The sequence below is a fragment of the Schistocerca serialis genome, chromosome 3 (assembly GCF_023864345.2).
Source record: "Schistocerca serialis cubense isolate TAMUIC-IGC-003099 chromosome 3, iqSchSeri2.2, whole genome shotgun sequence".
NCBI classification, from domain to species: domain Eukaryota; kingdom Metazoa; phylum Arthropoda; class Insecta; order Orthoptera; family Acrididae; genus Schistocerca; species Schistocerca serialis.
In genome coordinates, this window is record NC_064640.1 from 1,082,751,521 (window position 1) to 1,082,764,190 (window position 12,670).

Below are 12,670 nucleotides of genomic sequence, written 5' to 3' on the forward strand. Positions count from 1 at the left end.
TACGAAGGTCCAAGGGATACAGTAAACCTGAAGTGAAGCATCGGAATCTGTAACTAGTGTCACAGGAATGGTTCAAAACATAGTCAGTAAGAAGAGTCAGTCTTCCTGTTCTTAAGTCGGCATTGTGCCTTTTCTATTTAATTCCGATGCAATTTCTGTGTTTCATCGTCAATGAGAAGGTACAAGGGATACAGTAAACCTGAAGTGAAGCATCGGAATCTATAACTAGTGTCACAGGAGTGGTTCAAACATAGACAGTAAGAAAAGTCAGTGTCTTGTACTTAAGTCGGCATTGTGCCTTTTGTATTTAATTCCGATGCAATTTCTGTGTTTCATCGTCAATAAGAAGGTACAAGGTATATAGTAAACCTGAAGTGAAGCATCGGAATCTATAACTAGTGTCACAGGAATGGTTCAAAACATAGACAGTAAGAAGAGTCAGTCTTCTTGTACTTAAGTCGGCATTGTGCGTTTTGTATTTAATTCCGATGCAATTTCTGTGTTTCATCGTCAATAAGAAGGTCCAAGCGATACAATAAACCTGAAGTGAAGCATCGGATTCTTTAGCTAGTGTCACAGGAATAGTTCAAACATAGACAGTAGGAAGAGCCAGTCTTCTTGTACTCAAGTCGGCATTGTGCATTTTCTATATAATTCCGATGAAATTTCTGTTTTTCATCGTCAATAAGGTCAGAGGGATACAGTAAACCTGAAGTGAAGCATCGGAATCTATAACTAGTGTCACAGGAGTGGTTCAAACATAGACAGTAAGAAGAGTCGGTCTCATGTACTTAAGTCGGCATTGTGCCTTTTGTATTTAATTCCGATGCAATTCCTGTGTTTCATCGTCAATAAGAAAGTACAAGGGATAGAGTAAAACTAAAGTCAAGCATCGGAGTCTATAACTAGTGTCGCAGGAATGGTTCAAAACATAGACAGTAAGAAGAGTCAGTCTTCTTGTACTTAAGTCGGCATTGTGCATTTTCTATTTAATTCCGATGCAATTTCTGTGTTTCATCGTCAATAAGAAGGTCAGAGGGACACAGTAAACCTGAAGTGAAGCATTGGAATCTATAACTAGTGTCACAGGAATGGTTCAAACATAGACAGTAATAAACGTCAGTCTTCTTGTACTTAAGTCGGCATTGTGGCTTTTCTATTTAAGTCCGATGCAATTTCTGTGTTTCATCGTCAATAAGAAGGTCCGAGGGATACAACACCCCTGAAGTGAAGCATCGTAATCTATAACTAGTGTCGCAGGAGTGTTTCAAACATAGACAGTAAGAAGTGTCAGTCTCTTGTACTTAAGTCGGCATTGTGCCTTTTGTATTTAATTCCGATGCAATTTCTGTGTTTCATCGTCAATAAGAAGGTCCAAGGAATACAGTAAACCTGGAGTGTAGCATCGGAATCTATAACTAGTGTCACAGAGAATGGTTCAAAACATAGACAGTAAGAAGAGTCGGTCTTCATGTATTTAAGTCGGCATTGTGCCTTTTGTATTTAATTCCGATGCAATTTCTGTGTTTCATCGTCAATAAGAAGGTCAGAGGGATACAGTAAACCTGAAGTGAAGCATCGGAATCTATAACTAGTGTCACAGGAGTGGTTCAAACATAGACAGTAAGAAGAGTCAGTCTCTTGTACTTAAGTCGGCATTGTTCCTTTTGTATTTAATTCCGATATAATTTCTGTGTTTCATCGTCAATACGAAGGTCCAAGGGATACAGTAAACGTGAAGTGAAGCATCGGAATCTATAACTAGTGTCACAGGAATGGTTCAAAACATAGACAGTAAGAAGAGTCAGTCGTCTTGTACTTAAGTCGGAATTGTGCCTTTTCTAATCAAGTCTTATGCAATTTCTGTGTTTCATCGTCAATAAGAAGAAACATGGGATACAGTAAAACTAACGTCAAGGATCGGAATCTATAACTAGTGTTGCGGGAATGGTTCAAAACATAGACAGTAAGAAGAGTCAGCCTTCTTGTACTTAAGTCGGCATTGTGCGTTTTGTATTTAATTCCGATGCAATTTCTGTGTTTCATCATCAATAAGAAGGTCCAAGGGATACAATAAACCTGAAGTGAAGCATCGGACTCTATAGCTAGTGTCACAGGAATAGTTCAAACATAGACAGTAGGAAGAGCCAGTCTTCTTGTACTCAAGTCGGCATTGTGCATTTTCTATATAATTCCGATGAAATTTCTGTTTTTCATAGTCAATAAGGTCAGAGGGATACAGTAAACCTGAAGTGAAGCATCGGTATCTATAACTAGTGTCACAGGAATGGTTGAAAACATAGAGAGTAGGAAGAGTCAGTCTTCTTGTACTTAAGTCGGCATTGTGCCTTTTGTATTTAATTCCGATGCAATTTCTGTGTTTCATCGTCAATAAGAAGGTCAGAGGGATGCAGTAAACCTGAAGTGAAGCATCGGAATCTATAACTAGTGTCACAGGAATGGTTCAAACATAGACAGTAAGAAGAGTCAGTCTTCTTGTACTTAAGTCGCCAATGTGCCTTTTGTATTTAATTCCGATGCAATTTCTTTGTTTCATCGTCAATAAGAAAGTCAGAGGGATGCAGTAAACCTGAAGTGAAGCATCGGAATCTATAACTAGTGTCACAGGAATGGTTCAAAGCATAGTCAGTAAGAAGGGTCAGTCTCTTGTACTTAAGTCGGCATTGTGCCTTTTGTATTTAATTCCGATGCAATTTCTGTGTTTCATCGTCAATAAGAAGGTCCAAGGGACACAGTAAAACTGATGTCAAGCATCGGAATCTATAACTAGTGTCACAGGAATGGTTCAAAACATAGTCAGTTAGAAGAGTCAGTCTTTTTGTACTTAAGCCGGCATTGTGGCTTTTGTATTTAATTCCGATGCTATTTCTGTGTTTCATCGTCAATAAGAAGGTCCAAGGGATGCAGTAAACCTGAAGTGAAGCATCGGAATCTATAACTAGTGTCACAGGTTTGGTGCAAAGCATAGAGAGTAAGAAGAATCAGTCTTCTTGTACTTAAGTCGGCATTGTGCCTCTTGTATTTTATTCCGATGCAATTTCTGTGTTTCATCGTCAATAAGAAGGTCCAGGGGACACATTACACCTGAACTGAAGCATCGGAATCTACAACTAGTGTCACAGGAGCGGTTCAAACATAGACAGTAAGAAGAGCCAGTCTCTTGTACTTAAGTCGGCATTGTGCCTTTTGTATTTAATTCCGATGCAATTTCTGTGTTTCATCGTCAATAAGAAGGTCCAAGGGATACAGTAAAACTGAAGTCAAGCATCGGAATCTATAACTAGTGTCGCAGGAGTGGTTCAAAATATAGACAGTAAGAAGAGTCAGTCTTCTTGTACTTAAGTCGGCATTGTGCCTTTCGTATTTCATTCCGAAGCAATTTCTGTGTTTCATCGTCAATAAGAAGGTCAGAGGGATACAGTAAACCTGAAGTGAAGCATCGGAATCTATAACTAGTGTCACAGGAATGGTTCAAAACATAGTCAGTAAGAAGAGTCAGTCTGCTTGTACTTAAGTCGGCATAGTGACTTTTGTATTTAATTCCGTTGCAATTTCTGTGTTTCATCGTCAATAAGAAGGTCAAAGGGATACAGTAAACTTGACGTGAAGCATCGGAATCTATAACTAGTGTTACAGGAATGGTTCAAAACATAGTCAGTAAGAAGAGTCAGTCTTCTTGTCCTTAAGTCGGCATTGTGCCTTTTGTATTTAATTCCGATGCAATATCTGAGTTTCATCGTCAATAAGAAGGTCCAAGGGATACAGTAACCTAAAGTGAAGCACCGGAATATATAACTAGTGTCACAGCAATGGTTCAAAACATTGACAGTAAGAAGAGTCAGTCTTCTTATACTTAAGTCGGTATTGTGCCTTTTGTATTTAATTCTGATGCAATTTCTCTGTTTCATCATCAATAACGTCAGAGGGATACAGTAAACCTGAAGTGAAGCATCGGAATCTATAACTAGTGTCACAGGAATGGTTCAAAACATAGATAGTAGGAAGAGTCAGTTTTCTTGTACTTAAGTCGGCATTGTGCCATTTGTATTTAATTCCGATGCACTTTCAGTGTTTCATCGTCAATAAGAAGTCAGAGGGATACAGTAAACCTGAAGTGAAGCACCGGAATCCAAAACTAGTGCCACAGGAATGGTTCAAAACATAGACACCAGGAAGAGTCAGTCTTCTTGTACTTAAGTCGGCATTGTGCCTAGTGTATTTATTTCCGTTGCAATTTCTGTGTTTCATTGTCAATAAGGAGGTCCAAGGGATACAGTAAACCTGAAGTGAAGCATCGGAATCTATAACTAGGGTCACAGGAATGGTGCAAAACATAGTCTGTAAGAAGAGTCAGTCTTCTTGTACATAAGTAGGCATTGTGCCTTTTGTATTTCATTCCGATGAAATTTCAGTGTTTCGTCGTCAATAAGAAGGTCCAAGGGATACAGCAAACCTGGAGTGTAGCATCGGAATCTATAACTAGTGTCACAGAGAATGGTTCAAAACGTAGACAGTAAGAAGAGTCGGTCTTCATGTACTTAAGCCGGCATTATTGCCTTTTGTATTTAATTCCGATGCAATTTCTGTGTTTCATCGTCAATAAGAAGGTCCAAGGGATACAGTAAACCTGAAGTGAAGCATCGGAGTCTATAACTAGTGTCACAGGAATGGTTCAAACATAGTCAGTAAGAAGAGTCAGTCTTCCTGTACTTAAGTCGGCATTGTGCCTTTTCTATTTAAATCCGATGCAATTTCTGTGTTTCATCGTCAATAAGAAGGTACAAGGGATACAGTAAACCTGAAGTGAAGCATCGGAATCTATAACTAGTGTCACAGGAATGGTTCAAATCATAGACAGTAGGAAGAGACAGTGTTCTTGTACTTAAGTCGGCATTGTGCTTTTTGTATTTAATTCCGATGCAATTTTTATGTTTCATCGTCAATAAGAAGGTCCTAGGGATCCAGTAAACCTGAAGTGAAGCATCGGAATCGATACTAGTGTCACTGGAATGGTTCAAAATATAGACAGTAAAAAGTGTCAGTCTTCTTGTACTTAAGTCGGCATTGTGCCTTTTGTATTTCATTCCGATGTAATATCTGTGATTCATCGTCAATAAGAAGGTCCAAGGAATACAGTAAACCTGAAGCGAAGCATCGGACTCTATAACCAGTGTCACAGGAATGGTTCAAAACATAGTCACTAACAAGAGTCAGTCTTCTTGTCCATAAGTCGGCATTGTGCCTTTTGTATTTAATTCCGATGCAATTTCAGTGTTTCACCGTCAATAATAAGGTCCAAAGGATACAGCAAACCTGGAGTGTAGCATCGGAATCTATAACTAGTGTCACAGAGAATGGTTCAAAACATAGTAAGAATAGTCGGTCTTCGTGTACTTAAGTCGGCATTGTGCCTTTTGTATTTAATTCCGATGCAATTTCTGTGTTTCATCGTCAATAAGAAGGTCCAAGTGATACAGTAACCTAAAGTGAAGCATCGGAATATATAACTAGTGTCACAAGAATGGTTCAAAACACAGACAGTAAGAAGAGTCAGTCTTCTTGTACTTAAGTCGGTTTTGTGCCTTTTGTATTTAATTCCGATGCAATTTCTCTGTTTCATCGTCAATAAGGTCAGAGGGATACAACAAACCTGAAGTGAAGCATTGGAATCTATAACTAGTGTCACACGAATGGTTCAAAACATAGTCAGTAAGAAGAGTCAGTCTTCCTGTACTTAAGTCGGGATTGTGCCTTTTCTATTTTATTCCAATGCAATTTGTGTGTTTCATCGTCAATAAGAAGGTACAAGGGATACAGTAAACCTGAAGTGAAGCATCGGAATCTATAACTAGTGTCACAGGAATGGTTCAAATCATAGACAGTAGGAAGAGACAGTGTTCTTGTACTTACGTCGGCATTGTGCCTTTTGTATTTAATTCCGATGCAATTTCTGTGTTTCATCGTCAACAAGAAGGTCCAAGGGATTCAGTAAACCTGAAGTGAAGCATCGGAAGCTACAATTAGTGTCACAGGAATGGTTCAAAACATAGACACTAAGAGGAGTCAGTCTTCTTGTACTTAAGTCGGCATAGTGCCTTTTGTATTTAATTCCGATGCAATTTCTATGTTTCATCGTCAATACGAAGGTCAGAGGGATGCAGAAAAAAGAAGTGAAGCATCGGAATCTATTACTACTGTCCCAGGAATGGTTGTAATCATAGTCAGTAAGAAAAGTCAGTCTTCTTGTACTTATGTCGGCATTGTTCCTTTTGTATTTAATTCCGATGCCATTTCTGTGTTTCATAGTCAATAAGAAGGTCCAGGGGATACAGTACTCCTGAAGTGAAGCATCGGAATCTATAACTAGTGTCACAGGAGTGGTTCAAACATAGACAGTAAGAAGAGTCAGTCTCTTGTACTTAAGTCGGCATTGTGACTTTTGTATTTAATTCCGATGCAATTTCTGTGTTTCATCGTCAATAAGAAGGTCCAAGGGATACAGTAAAACTGAAGTGAAGCACCGGAAACTATAACTAGTGTTACAGGAATGGTTCAAATCATAGACAGTCGGAGGAGTCAGTGTTCTTGTACTTAAGTCGGCACTGTGCCTTTTCTATTTAATTCCGATGCAATTTCTGTGGCTCATCGTCAATACAAAGGTCAGAGGGATACATTAAACCTGAAGTGAAGCATCGGAATCTATAACTATAGTCACAGGAATGGTTCAAATCATAGTCAGTAAGAAGAGTCAGTCTGCTTGTACTTAAGTCGGCATAGTGACTTTTGTATTTAACTCCAATGAAATTTCTGTGTTTCATCGTCAATAAGAAGGCCAGAGGGATACAGTAAACCTGAAGTGAAGCACCGGAATCTATAACTAGTGTTACAGGAATGGTTCAAAACATAGTCAGTAAGAAGAGTCAGTCTTCTTGTCCTTAAGTCGGTATTGTGCCTTTTGTATTTAATTCCTATGCAATTTCTCTGTTTCATCGTCAATAAGGTCAGAGGGATACAGTAAACCTGAAGTGAAGCATCGGAATCTGTAACTAGTGTCACAGGAATGGTTCAAACATAGATAGTGTGAAGAGTCAGTCTTCTTGTACTTAAGTCGGCATTGTGCAATTTGTATTTAATTCCGATGCAATTTCTGTGTTTCATCGTCAATAAGAAGGTCAGAGGGATACAGTAAACCTGATGTGAAGCACCGGAATCCAAAACCAGTGCCACAGGAATGGTTCAAAACATAGACAGCTGGAAGAGTCAGTCTTCTAGTACTTAAGTCGGCATTGTGCGTAGTGTATTTAATTCCGTTGCATTTTCTGTGTTTCATCGTCAATAAGAAGGTCCAAGGGATACAGTAAACCTGAAGTGAAGCATCGGAATCTATAACTAGTGGCACAGGAATGGTTCAAAACATACCCAGTAAGAAGAGTCAGTCTGCTTGTACTTAAGTCGGCATAGTGACTTTTGTATTTAACTCCAATGAAATTTCTGTGTTTCATCGTCAATAAGAAGGTACAAGGGATACAGTAATCCTGAAGTGAAGCATCGGAATCTATAACTAGTGTCACAGGAATGGTTCAAATCATAGACAGTAGGAAGAGACAGTGTTCTTGTACTTACGTCGGCATTGTGCCTTTTGTATTTAATTCCGGTGCAATTTCTGTGTTTCATCGTCAACAAGAAGGTCCAAGGGATACAGTAAACCTGAAGTGAAGCATCGGAAGCCACAATTAGTTTCACAGGATTGGTTCAAAACATAGACACTAAGAGGGGTCAGTCTTCTTGTACTTAAGTCGGCATAGTGCCTTTTGTATTTAATTCCGATGTAATTTCTGTGTTTCATCGTCAATACGAAGGTCAGAGGGATGCAGAAAAAAGAAGTGAAGCATCGGAATCTATTACTAGTGTCACAGGAATGGTTGTAATCATAGTCAGTAAGAAGAGTCAGTCTTCTTGTACTTAAGTCGGCATTGTGCCTTTCGTATGTCATTCCGATGCAATTTCGGTGTTTCATCGTCAATAAGTAGGCCAGAGGGACCAGTAAACCTGATGTGAAGCATCGGAATCTGTAACTAGTGTCACAGGAATGGTTCAAAGCATAGTCACTAAGAAGAGTCAGTCTCTTGAACTTAAGTAGGCATTGTGCCTTTTGTATTTAATTCCGATGCTATTTCTGTGTTTCATCGTCAATAAGAAGGTCCAAGGGATACAGTAAAACTGAAGTCAAGCATCGGAATCTATAACTAGTGTCACAGGAATGGTTCAAAACATAGTCAGTTAGAAGAGTCAGTCTTTTTGTACTTAAGTCGGCATTTGCTTTTTGTATTTAATTCCGATGCAATTTCTGTGTTTCATCGTCAATAAGAAGGTCCAAGATATGCAGTAAACCTGAAGTGAAGCATCGGAATCTATAACTAGTGTCACAGGATTGGTTCAAAACATAGAGAGTAAGAAGAGTCAGTCTTCTTGTACTTATGTCGGCATTGTTCCTTTTGTATTTAATTCCGATGCCATTTCTGAGTTTCATCGTCAATAAGAAGGTCCAGGGGATACAGTACACCTGAAGTGAAGCATCGGAATCTATAACTAGTGTCACAGGAGTGGTTCAAACATAGACAGTAAGAAGAGTCAGTCTCTTGTACTTAAGTCGGCATTGTGACTTTTGTATTTAATTCCGAAGCAATTTCTGTGTTTCATCGTCAATAAGAAGGTCCAAGGGATACAGTAAGACTGAAGTGAAGCATCGGAAACTATAACTAGTGTTACAGGCATGGTTCAAATCATAGACAGTGGGAGGAGACAGTGTTCTTGTACTTAAGTCGGCACTGTGCCATTTCTATTTAATTCCGATGCAAATTCTGTGTCTCATCGTCAATACAAAGGTCAGAGGGATACATGAAACCTGAAGTGAAGCATCGGAATCTATAACTAGTGTCACAGGAGTGGTTCAAATCATAGTCAGTAAGGAGAGTCAGTCTGCTTGTACTTAAGTCGGCATAGTGACTTTTGTATTTAACTCCTATGAAATTTCTGTGTTTCATCGTCAATAAGAATGTCAGAGGGATACAGTAAACCTGAAGTGAAGCACCGGAATCTATAACTAGTGTTACAGGAATGGTTCAAAACATAGTCAGTAAGAAGAGTCAGTCTTCTTGTCCTTAAGTCGGTATTGTGCCTTTTGTATTTAATTCCGATGCAATTTCTCTGTTTCATCGTCAATAAGGTCAGAGGGATACAGTAAAACTGAAGTGAAGCATCGGAATCTATAACTAGTGTCACAGGAATGGTTCAAACATAGATAGTGTGAAGAGTCAGTCATCTTGTACTTAAGTCGGCATTGTGCAATTTGTATTTAATTCCGATGCAATTTCTGTGTTTCATCGTCAATAAGAAGGTCAGAGGGATACAGTAAACCTGATGTGAAGCACCGGAATCCAAAACCAGTGCCACAGGAATGGTTCAAAACATAGACAGCTGGAAGAGTCAGTCTTCTAGTACTTAAGTCGGCATTGTGCGTAGTGTATTTAATTCCGTTGCATTTTCTGTGTTTCATCGTCAATAAGAAGGTCCAAGGGATACAGTAAACCTGAAGTGAAGCATCGGAATCTATTACTCGTGGCACAGGAATGGTTCAAAACAAAGCCAGTAAGAAGAGTCAGTCTTCTTGTACTTAAGTCGGCATTGTGTCTTTTCTATTTAATTCCGATGTAATTTCTGTGTTTCATCGTCAATAAGAATGTCAGAGGGATACAGTAAACCTGAAGTGAAGCATCGGAATCTATAACTAGTGTTACAGGATTGGTGCAAAACATAGTCTTTAAGAAGAGTCAGGCTTCTTGTCCATAAGTCGGCATTGTGCCTTTTGTATTTAATTCCGATGCAATTTCAGTGTTTCAGCGTCAATAAGAAGGTCCACGGGATACAGCAAACCTGGAGTGTAGCATCGGAATCTATAACTAGTGTCACAGAGAATGGTTCAGAACATAGACAGTAAGAAGAGTCAGTCTTCATGTACTTATGCCGGCAGTGTGCCTTTTGTATTTAATTCCGATGCTATTGCTGTGTTTCATCGTCAATACGAAGGTCCAAGGGATACAGTAAACCTGAAGCGAATCATCGGAATCCATATCTAGTGTCACAGGATTGGTTCAAAACATAGACAGCAGGAAGAGTCAGTCTTCTTGTACTGAAGTCGGCATTGTGCCTTGTGTATTTAATTCCGTTGCGACTTCGGTGTTTCATTGTCAATAAGAAGGTCCAAGGGATACAGTAAACCTGAAGTGAAGCGTCGGACTCATTAACTAGTGTCACAGAAGTGGTTCAAAACATAGTCAGTAAGATTAGTCAGTCTTCTTGTACTTAAGTCTGCATTGTGCCTTTTCTATTTAATTCCGATGCAATTTCTGTTTTTCATCGTCAATAAGAAGGTCCAAGGGATACAGTAAACCGGAAGTGAAGCATCGGAATCTATAACTAGTGTCACAGGAATGGTTCAAATCATAGACAGTAGGAAGAGACAGTGTTCTTGTACTTAAGGCGGCATTGTGCCTTTTGTATTTAATTCCGATGCAATTTCTGTGTTTCATCGTCAATAAGAAGGTCCAAGGGATACAGTAAACCTGAAGTGAAGCATTGGAAACTACAATTAGTGTCACAGGAATGGTTCAAAACATAGTCAGTAAGAAGAGTCAGTCTTCTTGTACTTCATTCGGCATTGTGCCTTTCGTATTTAAGTCCGTTGCAATTTCTGTGTTTCATCGTCGATAAGAAGGTCAGAGGGATACAGTAAACCTGAAGTGAAGCATCGGAATCTATAACTAGTGTCACAGGAATGGTTCAAACATAGACAGTAAGAAGAGTCAGTCTTCTTGTACTTAAGTCGACATTGTGCTTTTGTATTTAATTCCGATGCAATTTCTGTTTTTCATCGTCAATATGAAGGTCAGAGGGATACAGTAAACCTGAAGTGAAGCATCGGAATTTATAACTAGTGTCACAGGAATGGTTGAAAACATAGACAGTAAGAAGAGTCAGTTTCTTGTACTTAAGTCGGCATTGTCCCTTTTCTATTTCATTCCGATGCAATTTCTGTGTTTCATCGTCAATAAGAAGGTCCAAGGGGTAGAGTAAACCTGAAGTGAAGCATCGGAATCTATAACTAGTGTCACTGGAATGGTTCAAAATATAGACAGTAAGAAGAGTCAGTCTTCTTGTACTTAAGTCGCCATTGTGCCTTTTGTATTTAATTCCGATGCAATTTCTGTGATTCATCGTCAATAAGAAGGTCAGAGGGATGCAGTAAACCAGAAGTGAAGCATCGGAATCTATAACTAGTGACACAGGAATGGTTCAAATCATAGTCAGTAAAAAGAGTCAGTCTTCTTGTACTTATGTCGGCATTGTGCCTTTCCTATTTAATTCCGATGCAATTTCTGTGTTTCGTCGTCAATAAGAAGGTCAGAGGGACCAGTAAACCTGAAGTGAAGCATCGGAATCTATAACTAGAGTCACAGGAATTGTTCAAAGCATAGTCAGTAAGAAGAGTCAGTCTCTTGTACTTAAGTCGGCATTGTGCCTTTTGTATTTAATTCCGATGCAATTTCTGTGTTTCATCGTCAATAAGAGGGTCCAAGGGAGACAGTAAAACTGATGTCAAGCATCGGAATCTATAACTAGTGTCACAGGAATGGTGCAAAACATAGTCAGTTAGAAGAGTCAGTCTTTTTGTACTTAAGCCGGCATTGTGCCTTTTGTATTTAATTCCGATGCTATTTCTGTGTTTCATCGTCAATAAGAAGGTCCAAGGGATGCAGTAAACCTGAAGTGAAGCATCGGAATCTATAACTAGTGTCACAGGATTGGTGCAAAGCATAGAGAGTAAGAAGAGTCAGTCTTCTTGTACTTAAGTCGGCATTGTGCCTCTTATATTTTATTCCGATGCAATTTCTGTGTTTCATCGTCAATAAGAAGGTCCATGGGATACATTACACCTGAACTGAAGCATCGGAATCTACAACTAGTGTCTCAGGAGCGGTTCAAACATAGACAGTAAGAAGAGCCAGTCTCTTGTACTTAAGTCGGCATTGTGCCTTTTGTATTTAATTACGATGCCATTTCTGTGTTTCATCGTCAATAAGAAGGTCCAAGGGATACAGTAAAACTGAAGTCAAGCATCGGAATCTAAAACTAGTGTCGCAGGAATGGTTCAAAGCATAGACCGTAAGAAGAGTCAGTCTTCTTGTACTTAAGTCGGCATTGTGCCTTTCGTATTTCATTCCGAAGCAATTTCTGTGTTTCATCGTCAATAAGAAGGTCAGAGGGATACAGTAAACCTGAAGTGAAGCATCGGAATCTATAACTAGTGTCACAGGAATGGTTCAAAACATAGTCAGTAAGAAGAGTCAGTCTGCTTGTACTTAAGTCAGCATAGTGACTTTTGTATTTAATTCCGATGCAATTTCTGTGTTTCATCGTCAATAAGAAGGTCAAAGGGATACAGTAAACCTGAAGTGAAGCATCGGAATCTATAACTAGTGTCACAGGAATGGTTCAAAACATAGATAGTAGGAAGAGTCAGTCTTCTTGTACTTAAGTCGTCATTGTGCCATTTGTATTTAATTCCGATGCAATTTCAGTGTTTCATCGT